At 56.9% G+C, this 10830-nt stretch overlaps 1 long non-coding RNA gene across 1 annotated transcript; it reads right to left on the bottom strand.

Annotated features, from left to right (window-relative positions):
* Positions 1-8739: 8739 nt before the first annotated feature.
* On the bottom strand, positions 8740-9513 carry LOC134522225 (uncharacterized). The gene is made up of 3 exons (XR_010072972.1): positions 9438-9513; positions 9184-9272; positions 8740-8766 (listed from the first exon to the last, which is right to left on the bottom strand). It is a non-coding gene; the product is annotated as an uncharacterized LOC134522225 (long non-coding RNA).
* Between the last annotated feature and the right edge of the window lie 1317 nt (positions 9514-10830).

The following is a 10830-nucleotide window of genomic DNA, read 5'->3' as shown; positions in this document are numbered from 1 at the left end:
CAGCAGCTCTGGCTAACTGTTGCCACGTCAGTTGCAATAGTGTGGCCAGCAGGACCAGGGCAGCGATAGTCCCGCTGTACTCGGCACTGGCGAGGCCGCTGTGTGAGCCCATGCAGACAGGACACAGGAACAACCACAAAACCACGGATGAAAGGCAAAGAACAAATTTAATCTTGATACCTCCCGGATAGGGGAATCTCCGCAGCAGCAGCCGGGCAGAGGCACGCAAGCAGGGGACACAGGTACCGCAGAGCGAGAGAGTCCTCATTAGCGAGACAGGCCTTGTTAGCAAGAGAGCGAGAAAGCGAGAGCGCTCCGACTCCCTGTTCTTGCCCGTACGTCAAGGGTCCAAGCAGGCATAATGTCCCCACTGTGCTTTGACCTTCTTAAACAGGGCAGGATTCTCAAGCAGCCGGGTAAGGTGGGATAGAGTGTGACATATGTGTTTCCCAGCACCCCAGGTGCGAGTCACTGGAGTGTATTTACAATCCTCCTCGCCGATCTGCCATTACTGTCCCACAGCCCAACTCAAACACTGTGGCCAGTTTTGGGCCCCTCACGACAGGAAAGACATTGAGGTGTTGGAGTGCACCCAAGGAAGAGCACCGAGCTGGTGAGGGCTCTGGAGCACCAGTCTCATGGGGAGCGGCTGAGGGAGCTGGGGGTGTTCAGCCTGGAGAAACGGAGGCTGAGGGGAGACCTTCTCGCTCCCCACAACTCCCTGAAAGGAGGGGGTAGCCAGGGGGGATCAGTCTCTTCTCACAAGTAACAAGCCATAGGATGAGAGGAAATGGAATGGCCTCAAATTGCACCAGGGCAGGTTTAGATTGGATATTAGGAAAAATTTCTTCACCAAAAGGGTTATCGCGCTTTGGAACAGGCTGCCTGGGGAAGCGATTGAGTCACCATCCCTGGAGGTGTTTACAAGATGTGGAGATGTGGTGCTGAGAGACACGGTTTAGCGGTAACTTGGCAGAGTTAGACTGATGGTTGGACTCCATGATCTTAAAGGTCCCTTCCCACCTGGATGATTCTATGATTCTAAGGAGAGAAGGGCTCCCCAGAGAGCAGCCAGGAAGAGCAGCAACTGGATTTTCAGGTGAGTGTCCCCTCCGCTGCGGCAGGGGGTTCTCAACGCTTCTCCAGTATAACAACTGCATGCTTCTCAGGATCTTCTCAAATGGCCTATTAGCCACTACTCTTATGATGCTACTCAGAACACGCATTTGTCAGAGGGAGGTGCAGCTCGCTGATCAGCTAGAAGAGGACCCAGACTTCTAGAGCCCTGGGAAGAACACAGGCAACCAAGGCATCAGGACATGCTCTCTGCTCTAACTCCTGGACTTTACTTCCACAAACGGCTGACAAACGCAGGTGTCCAGGTTTGCAGGCACCTCGCCCTTCTCTTTCCACTAGACACTTCGTCCACAAACTGCAGAAGCAACCAAATATCCAGGACACAAGGAACTTCCTCCCTGCCAGCTAGAGGAGGACCCAGGCGCTGAGGACTCCTTCAACCTCACACTTTCCTCTTACCCATGGGAGGACAAAGGCATGCAGGATCAAAGCACCCTCTTCCTGCTCTAACTTCAAGGTTCCCACCCAGCTGGCAGGAGAACCCAAAGCCCAGGGCACGGGTACCCACAGAGGTATCCTGTGATGGACCCTGTGGAGAACCCCAGCTTCCATGTTCCCACACCAACCTCAATGGGAAGCCGCAGCCTTAACGTCTGTCCTGCTTATAGAATCCTGGTGCCCCTGGGGCAGAGGGCCCCACGGAACGGCAGCACTGCATCTTCCTAATTTGAGCCACCCCTCATTTCTAGGGTCCCCACAAGTTCACAGACATGTTGCCCACTGCTGTCACGTCTGACCTCCGCTTCTGCTTGCACCCCACACTCCCCATAAGGGAGAGCCACAGACAAGAGAAACACGAATTATGGTCTCAGTCTTTCTAGCCTTGAAGGCACGTAAGCCTCCTCCTTTTACAACTGCGCAAGAGTCAGGGTGCCTGACAGGGAGCCTTCGGCACTGAGTGATGGCATCCTGGTTGTGTAGTCTTGGCCCAACTAGAGGATCTGGTCTCCCCAGGAACTGCCCTTTGACCTCATGGCAGGGACCACTCAACACCGGGAGACGATGCCATGGCAGCGTGGCAACCCCTGTGATCCCTATCATGATGTTTCACGCCAAAATACCAACACAATCAAACTTTGGCTTTGGCGATGGCCTCCGGGCCTATGGCAATGATTCCAGCCTGTCGGAACTTTGGGCTCCTCTTGCTACTTCACCTGCCTCTTGAGTGCCCCGTGCTCCCCTTGACATCACCTCGTCATCCTTGTATTTGGCTTCTGTGGCAATGTTTTGGTAGCGGCAGGGCTGCTCACAGAAGGAGTGGCTTCTGTGAGAAGACACCAGAAGCTGCCCCCATGTTGGCTGGAGACAGTTGCAGCTGGCTTCAAGATGGATCTGCCGCTGGCCAAAGCTGACCCGATCAGCAATGTCGGTAGCACCTCTGTGATATTGTTTAAGAAGGGGTAAAAACTGCTGTGCAACAGCAGCTGGGAGGGAGGGGTGAGAATATGTGAGAGGAACAACTCTGCAGACACCAAGGCCAGTGAAGAAGGGAGGGGAGGAGGTGCTCCAGGTGGTGGAGCACAGATTCCCCTGTAGCGCCTGGTGAAGACCATGGTGACACAGGTTGCCGCCCTGTAGCCCATGTAGGACCCCCCACCACAGCAGCTGGAGAAGCCCTGAAGGGAGCTGCAGGCCATGAAAAGCCCACACTGAAGTAGGCTCCTGGCAGGGGCTGCAGCCTGTGGAGAGAAGTCCACGCAGGCTCAGGTTTTCTGTCAGGACCTGTGGCCCCGTGGGGGGGCCCACGCTGGAGCAGTCGTGTTCCTGAAGGAATGCACCCCGTGTGAAGGACCCATGCCGGAGCAGCTCTTGAAGAACTGGAGCCCATGGGAAGGACCCAGACTGGAGAAGTTAGTGCCGGACTGTCTCCCATGGGAGGGACCCCACTCTGGAGCCGGGGAACAGCATGAGGAGGAAGGAGCTGCAGAGATAAAGTGCCATGAGCTGACCTCAACCCACATTCTCCATCCCCCTACGCTGCTCGGGGAGAGGAGGTAGAAGAGTCGTGTGTGAAGTTGAGCCGAGGAAGAAAGGAGGGGTGGGGGCAGGTGGTTTTAGCTTTGTTCTTATTTCTACTCTGTTTAATTGGCAATAAATTAAGCTAATTTCCCCAAGCCGAGTCTGTTTTGCCTGTGACAGTAATAGGTGAGTGATCTCCCTGTCCTTACTATGACCCATGAGATTTTCATCCTATTTTCTCCCCCTGTCCTGTCAAAGAGGGGCAGTGATAGAGTGGCTTGCTGGGCACCTGCTGGCTAGCCAAGGTCAACCCACTGGAGTCCTCTAAATCCCATCATCGCCACCTTCACATGCCACACATCCCCAGTCGCCCACGACTTCTCCGTGTCCCCTGACCACACTGTTAGTGAAAGGTCTACCAGCACCGCAACATTTATTATTATGGTACTTTATTTCCCCTGCTCTCAAGGCATGTCAATGGTAGATGCTACTCCACGACTTTCAGTGGCCTAGGGCCCCTATCTGGACCCAAAACCTTCCTGCCTTAGTCCAGCCCGGCTGCAGGGCTGGACAGTTTGAAATTGCCTGTGGCAGGTCTATGGCAAGTCCACGGTGAGGTCAGACAGGTCCACGGTGGGTCTCTGGCGGGTCCATGGTGGTGCCGTGGCTCAGCTGCCAGTGCCTCCTCTCTGGGGACATCCTCACATTCTGTCCACATAGTCCTGCAGCCTCCCCAGCACTTCTTGCACCCGCTTCAGTAGCTCCTCCTCATCCACGTTGTGGAAGGCCTCGCTGGGGATGACGGGGAAGGGGTGGTGACTTGGGTACTGTGTGGCCTTGCCATCCACGCCACAGCCGTGCAACGCCTCCACCTCCTCTGCCAGGCCTCTCAGCTTTGGCTCCACCGCCTCCAGCCATTGGGCCAGCCCCACCAGCTCCATTGGAGCCTCAAAGGCCTCATCATGGCAAAGTACGGCAGCCACCAGCGCCTTCTCCAGGGCCTGATGCACTTTGAAGAGGACCCAGTTGGGACAGCAGCATCTGATATCATTGTGGGCTGCCTGCAGGTCACTCTTGGCCTGCCGCAGCCACCGCTGCGCCTCTGGGATGGATGGAGTCAGGGTCATGGCCTCCTCATTGCACAAACAGGAGCCATGGCCTTCCTGTCCCCAGCAGTGGTGCTGGGCGGTGCTCGCAGTGTCGTGCTGCAGGTAGAGGCACCGCTTTGGCCGCTCGACAGCACACAGCTGCCCCAGGGTTGCCGGGCTGTTGCCATTCACCCCTGGCACCAGGCTGTGGCGGTCCTTCCCCGGCTTGCCCTTTGCCACAGCCGCCTCCTGCAGCCTCTTCCCCAGCTTTGGCTCCAGCACCGGTGCCATGACCTCCTCTGTCTCTGGTGCATCACCCACCAGTGGCACATTGTTCTCCTCCAGAACAAAGGCCAGGTCCTGTGCCTTCTGGCAGACCAGCATTTCACGCAGCACTGACAAGGCGGGAGCCTCCAGCTGTCCACCCAGGATGACATTGATCTCCTGCGCTAGCGTCTCCAGGACCCTCAGCTGGTGCCGGTTCAGCACCGTATCTGCATGCCGCATGTAGAGGAGTCGCTGGGCACCACCAGCGCGGCACACGTGGATGACCCGTGGCTGGGAGCTGCCCTCCACCCTTGCACCACGGTGGACCAGCACAGTGCGGATGACCTCACAGCACTGCACTTGCAGCTGCTCCCCTGTAAAGCCACAATCCCCCTCCATTCTCATCATAGACCTGTGGCTCTGCCACTGGAGCAGGGCCTCCAGCCCCATCCTAAACCACGGTGATACCAGAAGGGTCTGCAGACGCCTCTGTGCGGGGCAGCGAGAGCCGTAGCGACATGGTCGCAGACTGCCCTCCTCCAGCTGCTGCTCTGTCACCTCTGAGAGGGCCTGAGGCCGCAGGTGCTGGGGTAGCCTTTGCAGCAGCCACCAGGTGTTACACCTGGACTCCGGCAGCTCAGCCATAAACACAAAGGTCTTCTCCAAGGCCCTAGAGGTACTTGAAGACACACAGTCATTGAAGTACAGCCTGTGGGATGGCTCACCGGGCACTCGGCCCCCGCCTTGCCCTGGCACCTTTCCTCCGAGCCAAGGCACCGGGGCTTTCCCTTCATCGCTCCCTGCAGTTCCTTGAAACTCCTTTGCGCTCCCCACAACTCACTGCCGGGCACAAAAAGATGCCCCCAGTCATCCCCGCAAACATTTCATTGCTGACTTCCCACTTGCCCCCCACCTTGCCCCTTCTGCTCCATTGCTCTTTAAGCAGACCTTTCCCCAAACCCGCCCAACACCACCCTCCTTACCCAGCTCATCTGGGATTGTTACAGCTCTGCTGAAGTTAATGCCCTCCCAACACCATCATCTTGGGGCACTCGCTACAAACTCACCAACACCAGGGGGGAGCTCAACTCAAGCCACAAGGAGGAAAGCTCTCGCAGGAAGGGTCTCAGCATGCGGGGGGGAGGGAGAAGGACGGCTTTGGGCAGCAGGATCCGAGTGGAGACCGGGTGCAGGCTGCTCCCTGCAGCGCCTGACCCTGGGACAGCCCGGACACCTGCGAGTCCCTGGCTGAAGCCCCTGTGTCCAGGGGAGCCTTGACAGCCGGGGGGGCACGGACAGCTCGGCTCCGCCAGCCGACACCCCCCGGACACACACACACAGCCCCGACCCAGCCACACGGAGAGAGGGGACCCCGCATCGCCCCCCGACTCCGCACCCCAGGCAGCGGCCCCTCCGCAGCCCGGCCCCCGCAGCCCGACCCCCGCCCGGGCAGCCTCCCCCAGGGACAGGAGCAGCACGGCGGGGCGCCGCCGCCCGCAACCCCCATGGCCGGCAGCGCTCCCCGACCGCCTCCGCGGGGAGGGCACCACGCCCCGGCCGCCGCTAATGAGGCGCTAATGAGGCGCGGGTAATGAGGGGGCGGGCGGGGCCGCGGCTCCCGAGCGGCCGGGGGCAGCCCCGTGCCCGCAGCCCCGGCCCCCCGCGGCTCCCCGCATCCCGCACCCCCGGCCCGCACGGCATCGCCCCCCCTCGCCACTCTGCCGGCACCCACGGCTCCCCGCACCCCGACACCCTGCGCCCACCGCACCCCTGCACCAGCTCCCTCTCCCCAAAGCCCCCCGCAGCCTGCGCTGCCCCCTCCACGGCTCGCCCCGAGTGGGGACCAGGGCCCGGGGCCGCTGCCGGCAGCAGGAATGCCGGAGGGCAAGGAGGGCTTTGCTCCGGGCTTCGGCTCTGGGCACGGCCCCGGGTAAAGCACGGCAGGACCAGAAGCAAAGACCCGAGCGTGGGGAGGTTCACACCATTAAACATCAGCCCCTGCAGCTCCAAAACCTTCTCCCCTCATCCTTGTACCAGCCATTCCCAAGGATGTCATGGCCCTCGGCTGATCAGTTTGCATTTTGCAGCTCTGCAGCCCCATCCTGGCTTGTGCCCCGTCCCTCCCTTTCCTTTCCCTCCAGCAGCAAGGCAGCAGCAGGTTTCCTGCCTGCTTTGATGGCATCATGGCAGGGGTCGGTCATGGCAGAGTCCGTGCTTGGCTGGGGACCCCTTTGCTGTTGGGGACCCCACTCCCCAGCAGCCCATGAACCCCGCTGGTGCCCAGGGACGTCCCTTTCATCAGCCGCATCCCATCTGTGCACAGGGACCCCCGGCGTGGCCGTGCCACCACCCCCAGCCGCCTCCAGCGCCGCCATCCCCGAGACACTGGAACCACAACTCTGCAAAGGCCGCGGCTCCCAAGAAATGCACACAGAGCTTGGGTGTGAAAAACAGGAACACAACTCTTTATTAACAACAACACAACTACCTACAACTCTTAACAACCAGTAACAACTCTTACAACTCTTAACAACTCTGAACAACTAACAAAAATATTAACAACTAACAAAACTATTAACAAACACCAAAACTATTAACAAACACCAAAACTATTAACAAACTGTAGACAAGTATTTACAACACAAATCCACACACGAAAACTAACCTTATCTCTACCAAAAGGGCGCTGCAGTCCAGATCTTAAACGCTGCGCACCACCAGCAGGGAAACACGTTGTTAAATAGGGTGACCCTTTTGGGGCCATTTCCCCCATTCCCTCTCTTTTTAGAGCGGGGGCGACCGCGTCGTCTTGAATCCTCAAAGCCCAGCCGCTGCCCGGATGCGGAGAAAAAGCTGGGGGGTTTTAAGAAAAATGGTAAAAACTGGCCTCGGGGTTGGTTTGGTGTCAGTTCCCAGGTGTTATGGGAGGAGGTCAGCGGAACGCGGGGGCTTTTGTGGCTTCGCCACCCTTTAGAAGAGCCCCCGGGGCCCTTTTAAACATCAGCTTTGGGGCGATGGAATCTCATGTGGGCGTTTCTCCCCTGGATCTTCTCAAACACCCTGAAAGTTAGAAAAGAAAGGCATTTTTAAGTCTTTGGCCGTTTTTGTAAATTTGTGAGACCAAGCTCCGTTATTCCTCCTTTTGGGAACTCTTACGCTTTGCTGCGTGGTACGACAGAGTTTCCGACGTCGGTGGTTCAACAGGACACATCGTGGGCGATTAAAATATTAGAATTAATTGGGCCATCGCTTAAAATGAGGCTGAATTGAAACGCGAGGCATTTTGCTCGGCGCGAGCGAGTGGAGCGGGGAAGCCTCAGGCCCCAAATCCTCACGGAACTTGAGGGTTTTTTGGTCAAAAAGGAGAAGCGCCGGGATTCTTGCGCAAGGGAGGGCCACCGCTCTGAACCTCAGGGCTCGGTGGAGGGTCTCCCCGACTCCGAAAACACACATTTTTGGGGGGTTGAAAGTCAATGAAAACCGCCAAGCGGCCCCGGGGCAAGGGGAATCCTCCAGCTGCCCTCCCCCGCTGCCCCACGGCTGCTTTTTGAGCCCCAAAACAGCCACTTTTGAGAAGGAAAAGGAAGAGCTGACCTTCCACACTCGACACAGGGGAAAAATCCCGGATCTCCGGCGCCGCCGTCCCAGCACCAGGAAGCACCGGCATTGATGGAAGAGCTGCCGCCGTTGCAGGGGTTCTCTTCCTGACTCCCCAACTTTGGATTTTCCTTGGGGATGATGCGCCGCCTCTTCTTTGCACTGCAAAGGGCCTGTAAATCAGGTAAAAAATAGCTTGAAACAGCCGCGGGCGGCAAAGGAATTGGATTTTTTGCACCGGAGGTACCGCGTTTTATCAGCCCAACCCTGCCCGGGTGGACTCCGAACACTCAACAGTCAAGAAAAAAACACTTTAATTCCTCTGGGAGGACCAGACCTTGAAAGAAAAACCCTATCAGTTCTCTATTTGAAGCAGAACAGCGCTTTCTGATGCAAAAATCTATCCCAACGGGTTGAAAACGTGGAATTCTGAAGCACCGAAGCGACACCGTCACCCTGTTTCTACCACCACAAAGTTACAAATATTTCTGTGAACCAAATCTGCTGGTTTTTAAGGAATGTTTTCCCAGATGGCTTCATGGAGGAGCGGAAGCTGGCACAAAAATCCCTCCCCCAGCAGCTTTTCTACCTCTTCCTCCTCCTCCGGGCGTCTCGGGCGCTTCTTCTGCGTCAGGCGAGGCCGAGTGCAGCCAAAACGGGTTTTTTTCTTCCAGGTGTAATAATATTCAACACACTGAGACACGCTTTTAGTCTGGATCTGCCGGGAGGAAAACCAGGAGCCATTTCATAAGGGCAACGCGGCAGTAAAATACCCAAGGGGCAGATCGACCAGGAGTCTCTCCTGCGCTTCTCGCAACGCAACGTCCGGGGGAGCTCGGACAGAAAAGAAACCTTCACCTGCTGAAAAACGCCATCAAGAAGCGTTTTCAGGGCAGAATTCTCCGTTTCACCACACAAACTGTCGTTATTCTTTTAATATCTCTGCTATTTTCTCCCAGAGAGATTAAATAGTCCCTTGCCATCACACATGAGGGCAAAAACTTGTCTCGTACCGGTGGTTTTTTAGCATGAAGAAGCGTCCTAAGAACAGCATTCCAACACGCAACTCAAAATACGTCTTTCTGGGTTGAAAGTGCCCACGCTAACGAGCTGCGCCTCCCTCTAACGGCTTTACCTGCTTCTGTATGAGGCGAAAATTCTTCTTATGGAGGTAAAAAGCCTCTTTAAACAATTGCTCCTCCACCGGTGTCCAAGTATCCGAGCCTAGGAATTAACCAGCGACACCCAAGTTACTAGAACAGGCATCCCCTGCCTCCAAAAGCCCCGGAAAGGGATTAGAACTACTCTTTTCCCCACCCCAAAAGAACATTTGGAAGCCTCAATTCAATCAGAGCAAAGGGAACGGCGGGAGCTGTTCTCCTCCTTTACCTGTGTAATGATAATCAGCCAGGGGATGGGACTCGGGTCTCCGAGGCGGCCCAGCACGCAGCATCTCCGCCGCCTCCTGCCAGATTTCATAGGGAAAAAAAGAGTTAAATTCCTCCGGAGGAGGAGCCAAAAGGGAAATTCTCCCTCCTCCTGGCCACGCCCCAGCAGACGCCCAGCCCAGGGGTGTGAAATCCCTTCTTCCAAGAAGAGGGAGCAAAGCAGACCCGCTCGGGGCTCATCGAGGACACACCTCGGGTTTTAGCCAATATCCCTTCATTCGGGAGTAATTCTATTCTCCAAATCCTCCCAGAATCAAAACCAACTCTTAGTGATGCACCAGGAGAGGGCTCGGGAAGCCCACGACACATTAACACCGCGACAGGCAACATCCAAGAACGTCCTGCGCCTTTGGCAAAGAGACTCCCGCCCGCGCAATAGAAAACTCGGAGCGACTCCCAGCTCAAAGCAGGAACAAAGTCCGTTCTTCATTAGAAATTGCCGCTTCTTACCAGCACGTCGCCTTGAGCCTCGTGCAGGCAATGCAGAGCCAGCTCCGCGTTGACCCGGCCCCCCGGCCCGCCCTTGGGAGACGCCAGATGGAGCAGGTTTCTAACTACAAACGCAACAAAAACCCACAAAAAGTCACGTTTTCCTCCAGAAAAGGGGCCAGAGGAGAGGGAGGGAAAACAGGACGAGCGCAGCAGAGACCGCAGACGAGGAAAAGCCAGAGAAAGAAGTCCGGTACCCCAAAGAGCTCTATTTAAAAGCTCGGAGAGAAACCTCCCCTCTCCCGAGGGCGCCGCACATGAGCTGGGAGGGCTCCAAACGCCCCTTTTTCATGCAAGACGCTGCCGAGAGCGTCGCCCGTTAGTCTTTAGTCCCTCTCCCACCAAAACCCAGCCATCTCCTTCCCTCCAACGGGAACGCGGGCAAGAAAAGGAGGGAGACAAGCCCAAAAAGGTGGCATTTTCAACCCCTCCTATCCCTGGCTGGGGTCAAAGTGGAAGAAAAGCGGTAGGAAACAAAACCAAACCTTTCTCCTGCGTCTCCGGGTTGGTTTCCACGTCGCCCCAGGGCTTCCACACCAGCGACGCTCCCTCTTCCTCCTCTTCCAAACGGGCTGGGTCCTGGAGGTCTGGAAGCTCCGCTTGGAATTGGCTTCCAATGTTGATGCGCCTGAAAGCGTGAGGAAGAGGAGGTGAGGAAGGCGAGCGGGGAACAGCTCCGGCAGGAGAAACGCGCGCCTACGGGAGGAGCTGTAAGAAAGATGGCCCCTATTTCCCAGGAAAGCGCTAATCGCTCTCCTCTAACAACTTCTCCAGCACCACCACGGTACCGTTCTGCCTCCTGAGTCCTCTTGGGCCCCATCGGGCAAGAAAATTGGGGGTTTCTT

Source organism: Chroicocephalus ridibundus, chromosome 12, assembly GCF_963924245.1.
Source record: "Chroicocephalus ridibundus chromosome 12, bChrRid1.1, whole genome shotgun sequence".
NCBI lineage: Eukaryota > Metazoa > Chordata > Aves > Charadriiformes > Laridae > Chroicocephalus > Chroicocephalus ridibundus.
The sequence above is the reverse complement of the archived record's forward strand: the minus strand, read 5'-3'. Positions and strand labels throughout refer to the sequence as shown.